The sequence below is a fragment of the Protopterus annectens genome, chromosome 2.part0 (genome assembly GCF_019279795.1).
Source record: "Protopterus annectens isolate FY-2018-M chromosome 2.part0, PAN1.0, whole genome shotgun sequence".
Taxonomy (NCBI): domain Eukaryota; kingdom Metazoa; phylum Chordata; order Ceratodontiformes; family Protopteridae; genus Protopterus; species Protopterus annectens.
This window is the reverse complement of record NC_056728.1, coordinates 905,601,503-905,617,318: the sequence shown is the minus strand read 5'-3', so window position 1 is coordinate 905,617,318 and position 15,816 is coordinate 905,601,503.

Genomic DNA, 15,816 nt, shown 5'->3' with positions numbered 1-15,816 from the left:
GGAGGCTTACACTACTCTTGAACTCCGTGTAAGCCTTCCTGAATCCTGCTCATTAGGTATTGTATGAGGCACATATGGCATGATACAAGTTTAACAAATCAGAATCTTGTGACTACTTATGCTGTTTACATGGAAAGTACATGTATGTGAACATATCATTGTTCTTTTACCAAGAAAAGCTGTACTGGGTCACATCTTGGGCTCTGTTTACCATCATACAGTGAAATTGTGTACTTGAGAAAACTTAATTAGGATAAGTTATGGCATAGGCCTCCCTGACATCTTTGCTGTTTTTCCAGTATTATCTCAAAATACTTCACATAGCTATTTACTCCTTTACTTTGATTTAGTAACTACAGAGTTTGTGAATTTGCCTTTATAAAACAGGAAACATATGTCAGCTGCTTTGTTGTCTGTTACACTAACAGTAAAAGAATGTAACATTCCATCTCAGGCTGCAGTTAGAGTATCTGACATACATTTCTAAGCATTCAGAACAATAGAGTATAAATACATAAAATAAAAAGAACTTTCATTCACTATAATATGTTTTTTTTTATTTCTATTACATCCCTCCCCCCTTTGATACCCCTTAGATATCACCTTTGATTATAATGTAGTATTTAGTAGGCTATCAACAACAGCGTTATTACAAATGTCAAACACATACGCTCTAAGGTGTCTTTGTTTTGGAGAGATCCTTACAATTGTATTTGCTTTTGTCATAAAACAGTTTAGCAATACATTTTTAATTAAAGAATATACTAAACCTATAAGACAAATTGCAGTTGCCATAATGATCAAGGTCTGAAAAATACTAGATCTGAAGTAGTTAACTTTATTTGGTCATCAACCTGTGGGACCTGTGGGTTTCGGATCCGGACCGCATCTGAGATGGCAGTTTGTTTCACCAGCATCAGATCCAAGCTCCAAGCTCCTCCCCTTACCCATAATACCACTGCATCTCCTTACTTCCCCCAGATTTCATTTGTTGTGGCTTCACCTGCATCATGATCGCTGAGCTCCATGTGGTAAGAGTGTTGTTTTGGGTTTTTTTGGGTGTAAGTGTGTGTGTTTTCTAATTCTTTAGGTCCCTTTATTCATTTAGGTCTTCTGCCAGTCTGTCCATGCAGTGACAGCCCATGATCGACATGCCCCAGACAGTTCCTCCTGAGGAAACCCAAGCGGTTCGTGAGTCCTCTCCGGAGAGTCCCACTGAAGGGATTCCTCATAAACGTATGTGCAAGAGGAGGCACTTGGACTCCCTCATGGAAGATACCAACTTGGAAGAAGGGGAAGGCTCCCCAAGATCACCCCCGAGGATGTCTCATTTGGAGACATCATGGAGATCCTGCACCAGTGGGGGGGTTGGTCTGCCCCCAAGCCTTCCTTGGATGAGTCAGTATCTCTGGAGGCATTCGACATGGGCCCGTCTACTTCTTGGATGCCCCCCTCCCCGCGGACCCGATGGTGAACCTCATTACCACTAGGGCATGGAAAGAACCGGACACCATGGAGCCAATCCCAAAACATCAAGATAAAATCTTGAGCCCCTGGTAGATAGACTGAGCTAGAATAAAGGGTCCCCAGTGGATGCCATGGTGGTAGCAGCTGCCATGAAGAAGGAACTGGCTCAGGAGAGTTCCACAGTCCATCCCCCAGACTGAGAGTCCAGGATGATGGACCAGTTGGAAAAGCAGAGTTATGCTTCAGCCACCTTTTGTATAAGGGTGCTGAACTATATGGCCCATGTTACCAAACTGCAGCGTGACCTGATCAAAGAGTTCACTGCATCTCCCCTGGAGTCCATGTCACCAGAGGATAAACGCACATTCACTACATGAATGGGCACTCTGAAAGCGGTTACCAACACATCCATGTGACTCCTTTCTCATGCCACCGAAGGAACAGCATGGGTGGCCGGGTCCGGCATTGCTATGAGGTGACATGCCTGGGTCATGCTATGTAATTTCACGGAACCCTTCAAGGCGTCTTTTGTGAATGCTCCCAATGATGGCTCTTCCTTGTTTGGGAAGACGGTCCATGACACACTATCCCAGAGTGAGAAGGACGGGAAGACACTGTCTGCTGTTGGAATCTGCTTCTCTAACCCCCAAAGATCCTTCTACAGGAATCAGCGGGGGTGAAAAAAGATGTGGTTCTGGAAGTCTCGGTATTCTTGGGACACTCAGGACTCCTTTTCCCATAGAGGCAGAGGGGGACAAGACAGACGTCGGCCCATAGGCAGGGAAGGTCTGAAGAACTTTGGGTCTTGAGACCATTCTCAGACAGACCCACACAGCAGCCCTGAGGGGTTGCCCGACTGCTCTGCTCTGGAGGTAGTCGGGGGCTGTTCCTCTATGCACCTGATGGTGTGGGAGTCCGTGTCAACAGACCTTTTGGTGCTCCAAATGATATCCAGAGGTTACACAATTCCCTTTGTGACACATCCCTCTCCCCCAAAGCACCTCCTGGATGTTCCACCATGCAAAGGGAGGCAGCAGCCATCGAAGTAGAAAAGCTGCTAAGCAAATGGGCCATCCAGCCTGTCCTCCCAGATCACTCTGGATCAGGCATCTATTCCAGGTTCTTTTTGGTGCCAAAAAAGATGGGGACTCCAGGCTGATTCTCACCCTTTCCACTCTGAACCTGTCAGTTGCCAAAGAAAGGTTCCAGATGGTCACTTTACAATCCATCCCACCTTACCTGCAGGAAAATGACTGAATGTGCTCTATAGACCCCCAGGATGCGTGCTACCATATAAAGATGCACAGACACTCCAGGAGGTTTCTCCACTTTCAGCTAGGTGCCAATCACTGCCAATTCTGGGCCCTGCCATTCAGTCTCACCACAGCTCCCAGGGTGTTCACCAAGGTCATGGCAGCAGTAGCAGCTCACCTGAGGCTTCAGGGCATACAGGTCTATCTATACCTGGACGATAGGCTCCTTGCCACTCCTACTAGGCATCTACTCTGTCAAGCCAGGGATTATTTCTGGAAGTTGTCAGATTTGCTGGGCATCACTATAAATATAGCCAAGTCCTCTCTTGAACCAGTTCAGGTCCTGGACTAAATAGGGGCGAGAATGGACACATTGCAATCCAAAGTCTTTCTGACTCCAGAGCAGGTTTGAAGCCTTCATCTTCATGTCCTTGTGATTCTTCAGTATCCCTTTCCCCCAGCCGCAGTGGTGTTAAGAGCCCTAGGATCCATGGAAGCCACTATCACTCTTCTTCCTTGTGCTCATCTTCACATGTGGGTTCTGCAGTGGGCATTGGCCATCTGGTGGTCCTTATTGGATCAGCCACTGACTCATCTGATTCGCATAAGCAATGCATGCAAGAAGTCCCTCCTCTGGTGGCTCCACTCTCCGGAGATAGTAGAGGGATGGTCCTTTGTTGTAGCCCTTCCCCAAGCCACAGTGACCATGGACGCCTCCCGACTAGGGTGGGGGGCATTGCTCAGGCAGGACAGTCCAAGGTACATGGTCCCTAAATGAGACCAATCTGCTTATCAATGTTCTGGAGATGAGGGCAGTCTTATTAGCATTGCAGGCCCTTCATGTCTTTCTTCCTCTAGGAACTATTGCAATTCAGACAGACAACATGTCAGTGGTCTGGTACATCAACAAACAGGGAGGAACCAGATCCTATCCCCTTTGTCGAGTGACTATGAGAGTGTGGGAATGGATTATCTCCACCAACCGTTTTCTGATAGGAATGCACATTCCAGGTTGGTCCAACATACTAGCGGACAATTTGAGCAGAACTATCCTAATGCCTTATGAGTGGTCTCTGAATCCTTGTGTAGCAGAGCAGATCTTCCTCAAGTGGGGTCGGCCTTGCTGCGATCTCTTCCCTTCTCCTTCCAACGCAAAGTGCAGTGAGTTCTTTGCTCTGATCCCCCACAGGGGGAATCCCCCCAGAGATGCTCTGGTCCATGCTTGGCCTCCCAGTCTTCTTTATGCATATCCCCCGTTACCCCTGATGACAAAGTTTTTACAGAAGGCTCGTCAGTTGGGGAGCAGAGTCATCCTCATTGCCCCATTCTGGCCTCACCAGATCTAGTTTCCCTTTCTGTGGTCTCATCTGCTAGCTCCTCCTTGGATCTTGGATCCGATTTTGGATCTTATTTCACACCCTTCTGGGATTCCTCTTCCAGACCTGGGCAGTCTGAAGCTCACAAATTGGCTGCTCCAGTTCCATTGATTGCCAGGAGTCCCAGACTTTCTTCCCCCATTAAGTCTATTCTGGTGGCAGCCCATAACTCATCTACCAGAAAAGTTTTCCATAGTAAATGGAAGCGTTTTTCGATCTGGGCTTCTCAGAGAGCTCTAGATCCTTTTACGGCTCCAGTGCCAGCGGTTCTTGAATTTTTAGCACACTTTTTCCAGCAGGGTGCCAGATCTTCTATGGTGAAAGTTCAACTGGCTGCCATTTATAATTTCCATGTAAGTGAAAACATGGGGTCTTTGGCTTCTTCCAGACTTTGCAAAACCTTCATTAAAGGGACCTTTCTTTTACGGCCTTCTGTGAAGGACCCCACTCCTCCTTGGGATCTTACCTTAGTTTTACAGGTGTTAGTTGCTCTGCCCTTTGAGCTGGCTGCCTCTGTGGATTTGAAATTTTTGTCTGGAAAACAGCTTTCCTAGTGGCTATCACCTTGATGAGGAGAGTGTCAGAATTTCAAGCATTATCTGTTAAACCCCCTTATACGTTTTTTCATAAAGACAAGGTCTCACTTCGGACGAATCCTTCCTATTTGCCTAAAGTGGCTTCAGAGTCAAATATCCACCAATCAATCAATCTGCCTGTCTTTTTTCCAGATTTTCAGAACAAGGGGGAATATAAACTATATTTGTTAGATGTACATAGGCAGTTATGTTTCTACTTACACAGGACTAATCCCTTTCGCAAGTCTGACCAATTGTTTGTGTCCTTCGCTAGACCTTTTCTAGGCAAACCACTTCCCAAGGTGACAACTGCCAAGTGGATTTCCCTTTACATTCTACAAGTTTATAAAGATAAAGGTATGCCTATTCCAGGGTGGGTTCATGCCCATTCTACCAGGTCGATGGCTATGTAAGCTGCTTTTTGGTCCAGAGTATCCTCGGACGATATTTGTTCAGTGGCTACTTGGTCCTCATCTCATACTTTCATTTCTCATTATAAATTGGACATGGTTTCCAGAGGGAGAGCATCCTTTGGCTCTACGGTGCTCCGGAACATCCTTCCATGAGAGCCTCCCAAGTTTATGGTAGTTGGGGACTCTGTCCCACAGGTTGATGACCAAATGAATTTAACTACTTCAGATAAAGAAGTTATGTACTTACCATAATGTTCCATCTGAGTAGTTAGACTTCATCTGTCATTAACCATCCCTCCCTCCTTCCCCCTGGCCTTGTTAATGGGTTCTTTTGCCTGAGTAACCAAGAGATGGTACCCTTGCGGCCCTCTTGCTTTTACTTGTGCGTCAAGTATTGTCGATCGGGCTCATGTGTTGGGTGGCAAACTCGATCTGAGGGAAGGAAGGAGATGCAGTGATATTATGGGTAAGGGGAGGAGCTTAGAGCTTGGATCTGATGCTGGTGAAACTGCTGTCTTAGATCAGGTCTGGATCTAAAGCCCATAGGTCCCACAGGTTGATGACAAATGAAGTCTAACTACTCAGATGGAACGTAATATTAAGTACATAACTTCTTTTTTAGTTCCTACATACTTCCAAACACATTTCCTAGCCATTCAAATAATGCCCTCTTAGTTTCAGTTCTGCTTAGATTTTTAGCAAGCTCCTCCATGTAATCAGCTACTTGTACATCATGGAAATCATTAATATAAGTGCAACAAAACTTATCTAAGAGTCTACAGACTCCCCCTTCAGCCGCTAAAATCATGTCAAGGGCCAGATGATTTTGCAATGCTATGGCCCTCATTTCCGTCATTTCTCTGTTAGCAGTTTTATTAACCAGTTCAGTTAATACGTGTGATAAAGCATCAGTTCAGCTATAGTTCTATAGAATATCATAATGAAGTAAAAAGAAAGTCAGTACCTGTTCAGATAGGAGTATTGATCTTTTATTTCTCAATCAGCCAGTTGGTGGAGACCAAAAATGCTGGATGGCTGGGGTAATATATCCTACAAAGCAGCACTCAGACCAGTTAGTGGGAAGGCAGGGATAGGCACAATCTCCACAAATGTAATAATGATTAGCTGGCATACTCATACCTAGTCCCCCAGCTATATGATTTTAGTCTGAGTTAATTTAAAACATCCAAAACAGAGGTAGTGAAAGAGGCAACCACCTTGGTGCACTAAACAAAGGACTGCTTATTTTATCCGTAAGGCTGGATTATTTGGCGTTTCATGGTTGCCTCTTTTGCTAACTCTGTTTTGGATTGATTACATTTACTGCTCTATATTGTGGAGAGGCATTTACTCCCCTGGTTATGCTTTGTTTTATTTCATTTAAAACATGTTCATGTCAAGTCACATGACATTTGCTGTAGTGTACACAAACTGTCCCTGTCTTGCATAGCAGGTATTTCCTGGTGTAGATACTACTAATTGCAAATATAAGTGTTTCAAAAAAGATGAAACATTATGCCAAATTAGATTTTTTCTCAAATAACTTCTGTTCAAAATGTACTTGGAAGTACTGGAACTGGAATCATAGGAATGTCTCCTCTGGAGTGCTCAGGGACAGATGCTGAGACCCATCAATTGCTGATGTTAAGATTTACTGCATATGGAAGTAATACTTGCAGAAAGAGGTCTTCCTTCATCTCAGTTGGTGGAGGAGTCAGGATCTTCAGGAGTGATGTCTTCAGGAGCTGGCAAGGTATCATCTTTCATCTCTATGGATACAAGGCAGATCTTTTTGCACTAGGAAACATGGATCAAAGTTGGTAGGCCAACACACCAGACAGTAGGATGAGATGTAAGAAAAATAAGGTATGGCCCCTTCCACCTGGGCATAGCTCTCAACCTCTTAGCACAAAAAAATCTGGACAAAGCTAAATATAATGGGGATAAAGACTGCTCTTATAAACTTAGAAAGTTGCTAGAATAAAAGGTCTTGTGTTACCATGCATTTTTCTGAAGGATATGAAGTCAGAAACTCAAATGCTTGTCATTATATAGTGAAGTTAATCCTCACTGATTTGTCATAAAAATCCAGAAAACCACATATTTTATGAGGAACAAACCAAAAATACAAGTAAAAAATCTGGATATTCTGCAAAATCTGGACAGTTGAAATGTATGCACCTGGGCTCCATGGAAGATTTTCACTGAAAGACTATAACAAAAACCCAATCCCTTGGCTGGAGATCATGGCATGATTGAGCTGAAGGTTGGGGAAGGGCTTCACGAGGGCTTCAGTGCAAAGTCTGTAAAATTGAAACAAGTTTTCAACAATAATTTAACAGTGCATCATCAGTTAATGTAAGTGAAGCAGATAGCATTCTCATAGTATGGCCCATAAGAATCTCATGTGGGCTGAGTTTTCTCTTTGCATTTACAATCCCTCTTATAGTCATAAGAACCAAGGGTACTACATCAGGCCACTCTGAACCAGTCTCTTCACATGTTTTCCTAGCCTGATCTTAACAATTCTATTGATGCCCTCAACTAAACCAGAGGACTGTGGGTGATGAGGACAGGGGAGTTGCAAATTTACCTTAAAAACCTAACACAATTTCTTTATTTCTTTATAATATCAGCAGAGAAGTGTATGTCCCAGTCAGAATGAATAGTGTGAGGTACCCCAATCCTTGGTATGAACTCTTTCAATAACTTCTTTGCTATAGTATCTTTATTATTTTTAGTGCATGGATAAGCTTTTACCCAGGCTGAAAACATGCAGAGAATAACGAGGACATATTTAAAATTCTTATCACTTGATTTACAAATAGTCCCCAATGGGGCGATAGAGCTGAATTTTTAGTTTTAACTCCTGGAGACACATTATAAGAAAGTTACATTTTACAGTTCTGTACATCATGCTAAATCAGAGAATGAGAGGATGAAGCAAACCAGATGTCATTACTGTAGCATTACTGTAGTCCAGTTGCCAGGTGCTCCAGTTCTCCTGATGCCTCTGCCTATAAGGGCACTCTCCTCTCCAATGTCCAGTCCTTCCACAGTTGAAACAGGGTTCACTGGTAGGGGATAGAGCAGGACCAGTAGTTCAAGCCTGCCTCTCTCCCCTAGCATGCTGCTGTGTACTTCATGGTGGAATTTGCCTGCCATTACTTCAAAACCTTCTACCTCTTCCTTTATTTCCCCTCCTCTCTTAATTTCTGATTTGCAACTCCATAAACTTTTCTTCTGCTTGACTTTTTTCCTTGGCGTAATATCTGCATACTTAAATAAACTTTTCTGGTATTTCTCCTTGCCAATTAAGGAGTATCTATTTCAGCCTGAACCTGAGGTCACATATTTTGCAAAAAAAAAAAAAAGTCATCTGCCACTGCTGCTGTTTCTAGGATTTGATTAAAAACAGAAAACCTTTCAAATACTTATTTGAGCCTCAGTTTCCCAGAGATTCACCTTTATTTTGCATACAAGCAGTTATTTTAGTCCAATCTGTCCTCCAGGGGCGCACCTTACTGATTGCTTTAACAGTGCTTTCCATTTCACTTTCCACCCGTCATACTTATCCCCCCCCCCTTTCCTTGCATTTGGATGTTTCCTTGCTTCTTTATCCAGTTTTCAATAAATTTCAGGAACTACTGCTTGTAATAACTGACACAGGTCTGTCAGACTTGTGTCATGGCATTCAAAAACATTACACATTTCTTTCCTAAATTTCACAGGGTCTCTTTTATTTTAGAAAAACTATGTGGTGAAAATCTGTAAGGGTCCAAGGAAGATGGACACAGACTCCTTCAATCCCTCTACCTGTTGGGATTTGTCTAAGGGGTGTCTGTGTTATAATTTCTTTCTTGTATAAATGGTTTAATGAATGAAATTAAAAATTTAGAGCACATTATTACAAGTGATTTGTTGTTTTCCAAATACCAACACAAGTTTAACAACATTTTTAATTTTGTGGATACACTACAAAGGTTATTAAGAAGAAAAAAAAAAGTTGTTAAGAGATAGTACTGAAAACAGGGAGGGTAGAGCTTACCCTCTGATGAGGGAGGGAAGTGGAAAACTTGGGAATGATTTTATTGAGAGAGAAACAGTTCCTAACCAGCCCCCTGTTTCTGACGATTCTGAATACCAGAATGATTACATCCATAATGATGCTGAAATTGTCCCTTTAGTGACAAGACAATGGACCCCCTCGCCTTATGCGAGGAGATCAGAAAGAATCAGGAACCAGAGAGGGAAGGGGTATGCACCAGTGCAGAGAGGCAGGACAAATTTCCGAGGGAGAGGTTACCCACCCAGAACTACTCAGAACAGGTAGAAACTAGTGGTATTGATGTTATTACAACTGAACACGATGGTAAATTACTTGTGCATAAAAGTTTTCCCATTTTTAATTACTTGGATTTAGAAATGGACACTACTTAACTTTAATTTGTTTGAAAAAGGTTTTAAATTTGTGCAATATTGTGGGGGGAAATATACCGGATGTGATTTTGGATTTAAAACTTTTTATTAGGAAAGTGAATTTGTCTTTTCTGAACCGAGATAATACAAAATCCCAATTAACATTACTGTATAAGAAGAAAATTGCTTTTAATCCCCAACTAGAAAAGGTTTTACATACATTCGAGAAGGTGTGTGAAAGAGAAATTTACTCCCTACATAGAGAAAGAGGTATTATTTTTCAGAATTTGACCTCAGAAGAATGTTCCCTATTAGACAGGTTGACTAGGGACAAATCTTTTAGAGTAATGAAACCAGATAAGGGTGGGGGAGTTATGATAACTACGCAGATTGATTATATGGGAAAAACTTTTAATATGTTGCAAGATGAAACCGATTATTGAACAGCATCCAGGAACGAGATCAACATAGCTTATGTAAATACAGCAAAAAAAGTTCTAGTGCTGTGGCATTATTACACCTGAAATTTATGATTTTTTTTTGTACAACAGGGATGACACAGTTGTAGACTAACTTATTGTATATGTGAAGTACTCATTACATGTTTTGCTGTAATGAGTACTTCACATACACATAACTTTAGGTTTATAAGGGTAGAAAACACAAAACTAACTAGTAGACTTGGGGATATTAAGAATAAAATAGAACTTAATGAGACTAAATGGATAGTCAGGTTGGAAGCCCATGAAGGTAAAGGGCTTAATGATAAAATTCCTATTAAATATATGGTACAGTTATAGATTTTATATATTTTATACATTTAAGGATGAATTTTATGTATATTTATTTGCATATTTATATGTTTTATAATTACTTTAAAATTTTAAATTGTTTAATTGATAAATTGATTGCTCAAGGATATATAATAGATTAAGTAGTGTGCTTGTGATCATGTCTGAAGAAGCAGTGGAATACACTGCGAAAGCGCTTACATCTCTTGTTCAGTAAAGAAGTTATTCTACAACTGTGTCATCGTTCAGCCATAGCACTAGAACTTTTTTTGCTGTATTGCTATTTTGTATGTGTTGGTGCTTTGGCGTTTATCCAGAGAGTATAGGTTTGTGCTTTGTGTATAGCTTATAGAAATATTGACTTTTTCTTGGAAGATGCCCTGCTTCAAGGCATTATTACACCTGAAATTTATGATTTTTTTTGTACAACAGGGATGCCTTGATTCCTTCTGTTTTCAGCATTTCCAAGACACACAAAAACATGGTAGATTCACCCTATTGGTTAATTGTGGCAGCTCAGGGTTCCAAAACATATCTGTTGGTGGTTTAGGTAGACAGGAAACTGAAACCTCTTCTTTGTAAAAACCAACACATTTTACGTGACTCCTGGGATTTCCTAGCAAAGTGGAACCTAGATCTCTTTAAAGAATAAGTTTGTTTTTTGACCACTGATGTTGTCGATTTTTTCTCTTGCATTCCCCACAATATTGGTTTGGAGTTTTTTGAGGAGGCCTTATCACAAAGCCAACTTTATGACACCTCTGAGATATGCTTTTTGGTGGACCTAATGATTTGGTGTTGAGTAACAACTTTATACATTTTAAAGGGAATACTATAAATGGGTGAGTGGTGTTGCAATGGGGCAGCTTATGCCCCCATTTCTGCCAACCTTGTGATGCTAACATTGGAGAAAAGATTTCTTCACTCAAGATTTGACATGTCCTGGTCATTTAATGCAAGATACCTGGATGGCATGTCTTTTTATTTGGACAGAGAATCCCCCTGATATTGATTCTTTTCTCACATATTTATCCAGTACTTCAGATATTTTGAGATTTACACATTGCATGGAACATCAACATTGAATCCCAAAACACTGAGACCATAACATCGAAAACCCAAAACACTGAAAACTCACAACATCTAAGAACACTGAAACTTTGCATCACAACATAAAAATCTACAAAGCACATTCCCTCCACCTCTAACAACACCAAACTAACAAACACACTTTTTACTATGTTTCTACAGGGAGGCAAGCCCCCCTGCACCCACTTCCCATAAATGAAATATACCAACTCCGAGATAGCATTACAGTGGAAAAAAGTTAATTTCCTAACCCCACTGTATCATGATCACCATGCAGAATGTACAAATAATGTCAAAATCACTTACCTATATAGCCTAAAAACAAGTACAGACTGGCAAAATAAACACTATATAAATAGTATAAATTCCTACACTAAATAAATAATGATTATATAAATAAAAACTACAACATTGTATAGTGATACCACAAGATTGACACATTAAACTATAACATTTACATGTTTGATGATACACTACTCAATGTTATACATTTTCAATGTTATGAAATTCGATGTTATGAGTTTTCATTGTTTTGGGTTTTCAATGTTATGGTCTCCGTGTTTTGAGCTTCGATGTTATGAGAATTAGATGTTTTAAAGGGGAACTTTTTTAGGAAAGAAACATTCTCCAACTCTTATCTTCACCTCAATAGTAGTCACTCTATGTATTCTAAGAAGAATCTTGTGAAGGGTCAGTTCATCAGGGCAGCCAGAATGACAGCTAATGATGACCTTTTTGTGAAGACATAGAAAATATGACCAGGATATTTTAAGATAGAGGTTATCCCTTGGAATTATTAACAACACTAAACAGGGAAGTTATGGGGAAAAGAGAGATGACGTTTCAGTGTGTTTTAGGTAAACCTTACTTGTTAAATGATATTGGAAGTGGTACACAATCTGATCAGGGTTATTTTCAGCAGGGGATGGCCATCAAATACGATGGACTAAGTACCATGGTGAGAAATATTATTATCCACAACTGGGCTATTTTAAAATCTGATGAAGACTTGTACTGACACCTGGGTGATAAACCCACTTTTGTTTATAAGATTCACAAAAATATCAAGGAAGTTTTGGAAAGGGGGTAAACCATCCCACAGGTTAGGTACTATTAGATGAGGCAGGGGTAACTACTGTCAGTAAATGACTGAGAAAGAAGAAGTCATGTTAAAAAATTTCTGTCAAACAACCATCACATTTAAGAGGGGTGATTGCAATTCAAAAGAGCTAGGTAAGACTGAGAGGAAACTGGCCAAGAGGATTTATGAACACGTGTATGATATGAGAAGGCCAGTTTGAACAATGCATTGTAAAAACATTCCATTCCTTGCATTGGCTTTAAAAAAAATTATATTTGGTATTTTTTAAATTATTCTACAGGATTCCAGAGGAGGTGCTTGGGAAAATAGACTGGAATGCAAGGAACTTCTCTGGCAGCTGAGGTCAGATGCCACAGTTAACCCAGGTCTTAATGAAGATGTTTCATTACAACCAGTACTTAAAATGAGAGGTGCTAAATTATGAAGAGGATTTTTACTTTGGAAATGATGACAATCACTATATACAATTTTTTACAGATTTTTTTTAAATAGCTGACTTTTTATATATTGTTCCTATTTGTACACTGTTTTGCGCTTTTAATGTTATTGGATGACTTGTTATGGATATATGTACTTACTTTGGGAGTTTTTGAATGGAATTTTTTTATGGATAATGTTTCCAGCATTGACTTGCAGAATGTGTTGTGTGTTTATACTGAGTCTTTGGCTTTAATATTTTAATTGGTAATTAATTACTTTGCATTTGCATTTTCAATTGAAGGAGTGTTTAAGAAATGAGTTGTCACTGTTTTATAGTTCTGAAGAAGTACAAGTGGATGGATGAAAGTGCTCAACTTCTGTTATATTAAAGTGAACCTTTTGGCAACTACTGCCTGCTTTTGTTGAATATGTCAACTTTTTATTTTTTCTTAGTTTATTTGAGTCGTATGCTTTTCAGCACACCTAAATTCAATTAGCTAATTATCTGCAGCACAATGCCCCATAACGATTATACATATAGGAAGCTGGAGTATCATTAGGAGGGATATCAATCTTACTTCCCTTGCCTCCCATTGTACTCCATTCTCACTTTCACAAATACACAGGTAGAGCAAAGTCCTCTCTGCCTTACAGCCCAGACCACACTGCCATGAATTAACCTTAATACACACACAACACTAATGCTGTACTCGGATACTGAAAAGACTGACTCCCTTCGTAATACGCCTAATCACACCAGCTTCATATTCCTACTACATTCCTACCTGTCATCAGATTGGATATTTTCCTGTTCATCTCCTACTTGAGTCCCCCCGCTATCATTAATTTCAGCAGCCCCATCTTCTCTCCACCTAGCAACCTTACACTCAACCAAACCTCTAGCTCCTCTCCAAAACTTCTACTAGACATACTTATCTTCTACTATATCTTCCTCTACTTCCATCTACTTCTGTAAGTTAAGTTAAAAAGAAAAGTTCTTATTTTCCAAATGTTAAAGTGCTCTAGCCCGAACATGTATTTTGTTTTGCTCCACTGCCACTCAAGCCACTCTGTATTCAAACATAACTTTCATACTTTGTACTTCATACTTTACTACTTTGCACTATTTTATCAATATTGCATATACATTGCTTGATATTCATGTTTATATTGTCTATGTAATTCTCTAAGAACTTATATACTGTACTGTATCGCCTATGGAGCTTTTCTCCCCGGGCCTCCAATGAAATTGGGCTCTTCTTGGCCCAGTGGACTTCCCCGGTCATCAAACTGTAATAAATAAATAAAGCAATACACAAATAAATAAATAAGGAGGGCTGCAACCAGTCATGTCTTTGGCTCTGTTTAACATATTATAGTGAACTTTTGTACTTGTGAAAACATAATTAGGATATATTATGGCATAGGCCTCTCTATCAGCTTTATGTTGTTTTTCCAGTACTATCTCAAAATAGTTCACATAGCTATTCATTCCTTTAGTTTGCTTTACTAACACAGCTATAGAATCTGCCTTTAGAAAACAGGAATCATATGCCAGCTGTTCTGCTGTCTGTTACAATAACAGGAAAAGAATGTTAAAATTCCATCTCAGGCTGTAGTTAGAGTGTTTGGCATCCATCTCTAAGCATTCAGAATTACATAGTATAAAAATAACTTACATTCAGACACTATAAGAAAACACATTGCCTCTTCTCTCCACTTGCCTAATCTAACATATTCTGCTCCCAGCCTTAGTAGTATCTAAGTGACCTTGCGAAACAAACTTGAGCAATGTTACTACAAAACAGCACAATTCACTGTCAGCCTTTCAAATTGAACCCAACACTGTGCTCTCCTAAGGGAATTACAGTGACTGGAGTTTCCACATTATCTAATCTACTCACAAGTTCCACAAATCCATAACATTGTGTACAGCTATCCATCCATCTCCAACCTCATATAAATATGTAACCCTTCCAGACCACTACATCCACTGGACAATATCTGTTACAGCCCCTGCTGTATTCCTCTTCAACTGTTATTGCCAGACCAAGATTATTCCTAGCACCATGAACTGTCAGTTTCCCTCCTTTTATCCTATCAGACTGGTTGATATGGGTCTACTGAAACAGTGTAGCAACTTCCTCATGTACACTGACAACTCACTACTTCTAAATCATTCCTGTACCATTGTAAGAGATGCACCTACATTATGAATCTGGAATCACAGCTGTTTCATGTAACAGATCGCAATAGAGTTGGTTGTCAGCCCACCTACCACAACTCCTAATCATGACACACAGCATACACATAGACCAACATGTGCTGAGGTACCCACAAAAAAATCTATCTAAACACCAGAGACCTCCAAAACACATACATACTAAACAAACCATAACACCTAAAACACACAATACACATAATGACACAAGCACAAGTGTCTCACCATCAAAATCCATAAGGCAACCCACATCTACTCCAAATATCTTAGTCATAGTAGACTCTATAGTTAGACACACAGAGGTCTCCCTCACCAGGTGAAAGTCACAGTCAACTGTCTTTCTGGTGCCAGGATTCGTCAGATCACACAGGCACTCAAGTCTGTCAACAGCAAGTACCATTATGATTCAGTCATAGTACATACTGGTGAGAATGATTTGAGATGCACTTCCATGGACTGCATGAGGAGAGACATGATTAAACTCTCTGATTATGTGTCAAAGGCAGGTATGTCCCTAGCCCTGAGCAGCATATTATCCTCACCTAGAATGATACCATGTTATAAACAGAATCATTGACTTCAATAATTGGCATACGGGGATCCAGTTTCTGTCAGCTTGGGATGACATGATTAACAGACCTTGATGCTTTGCCAGAGATGGTCTTCATCTGTCACCCCTGGGATTTCATC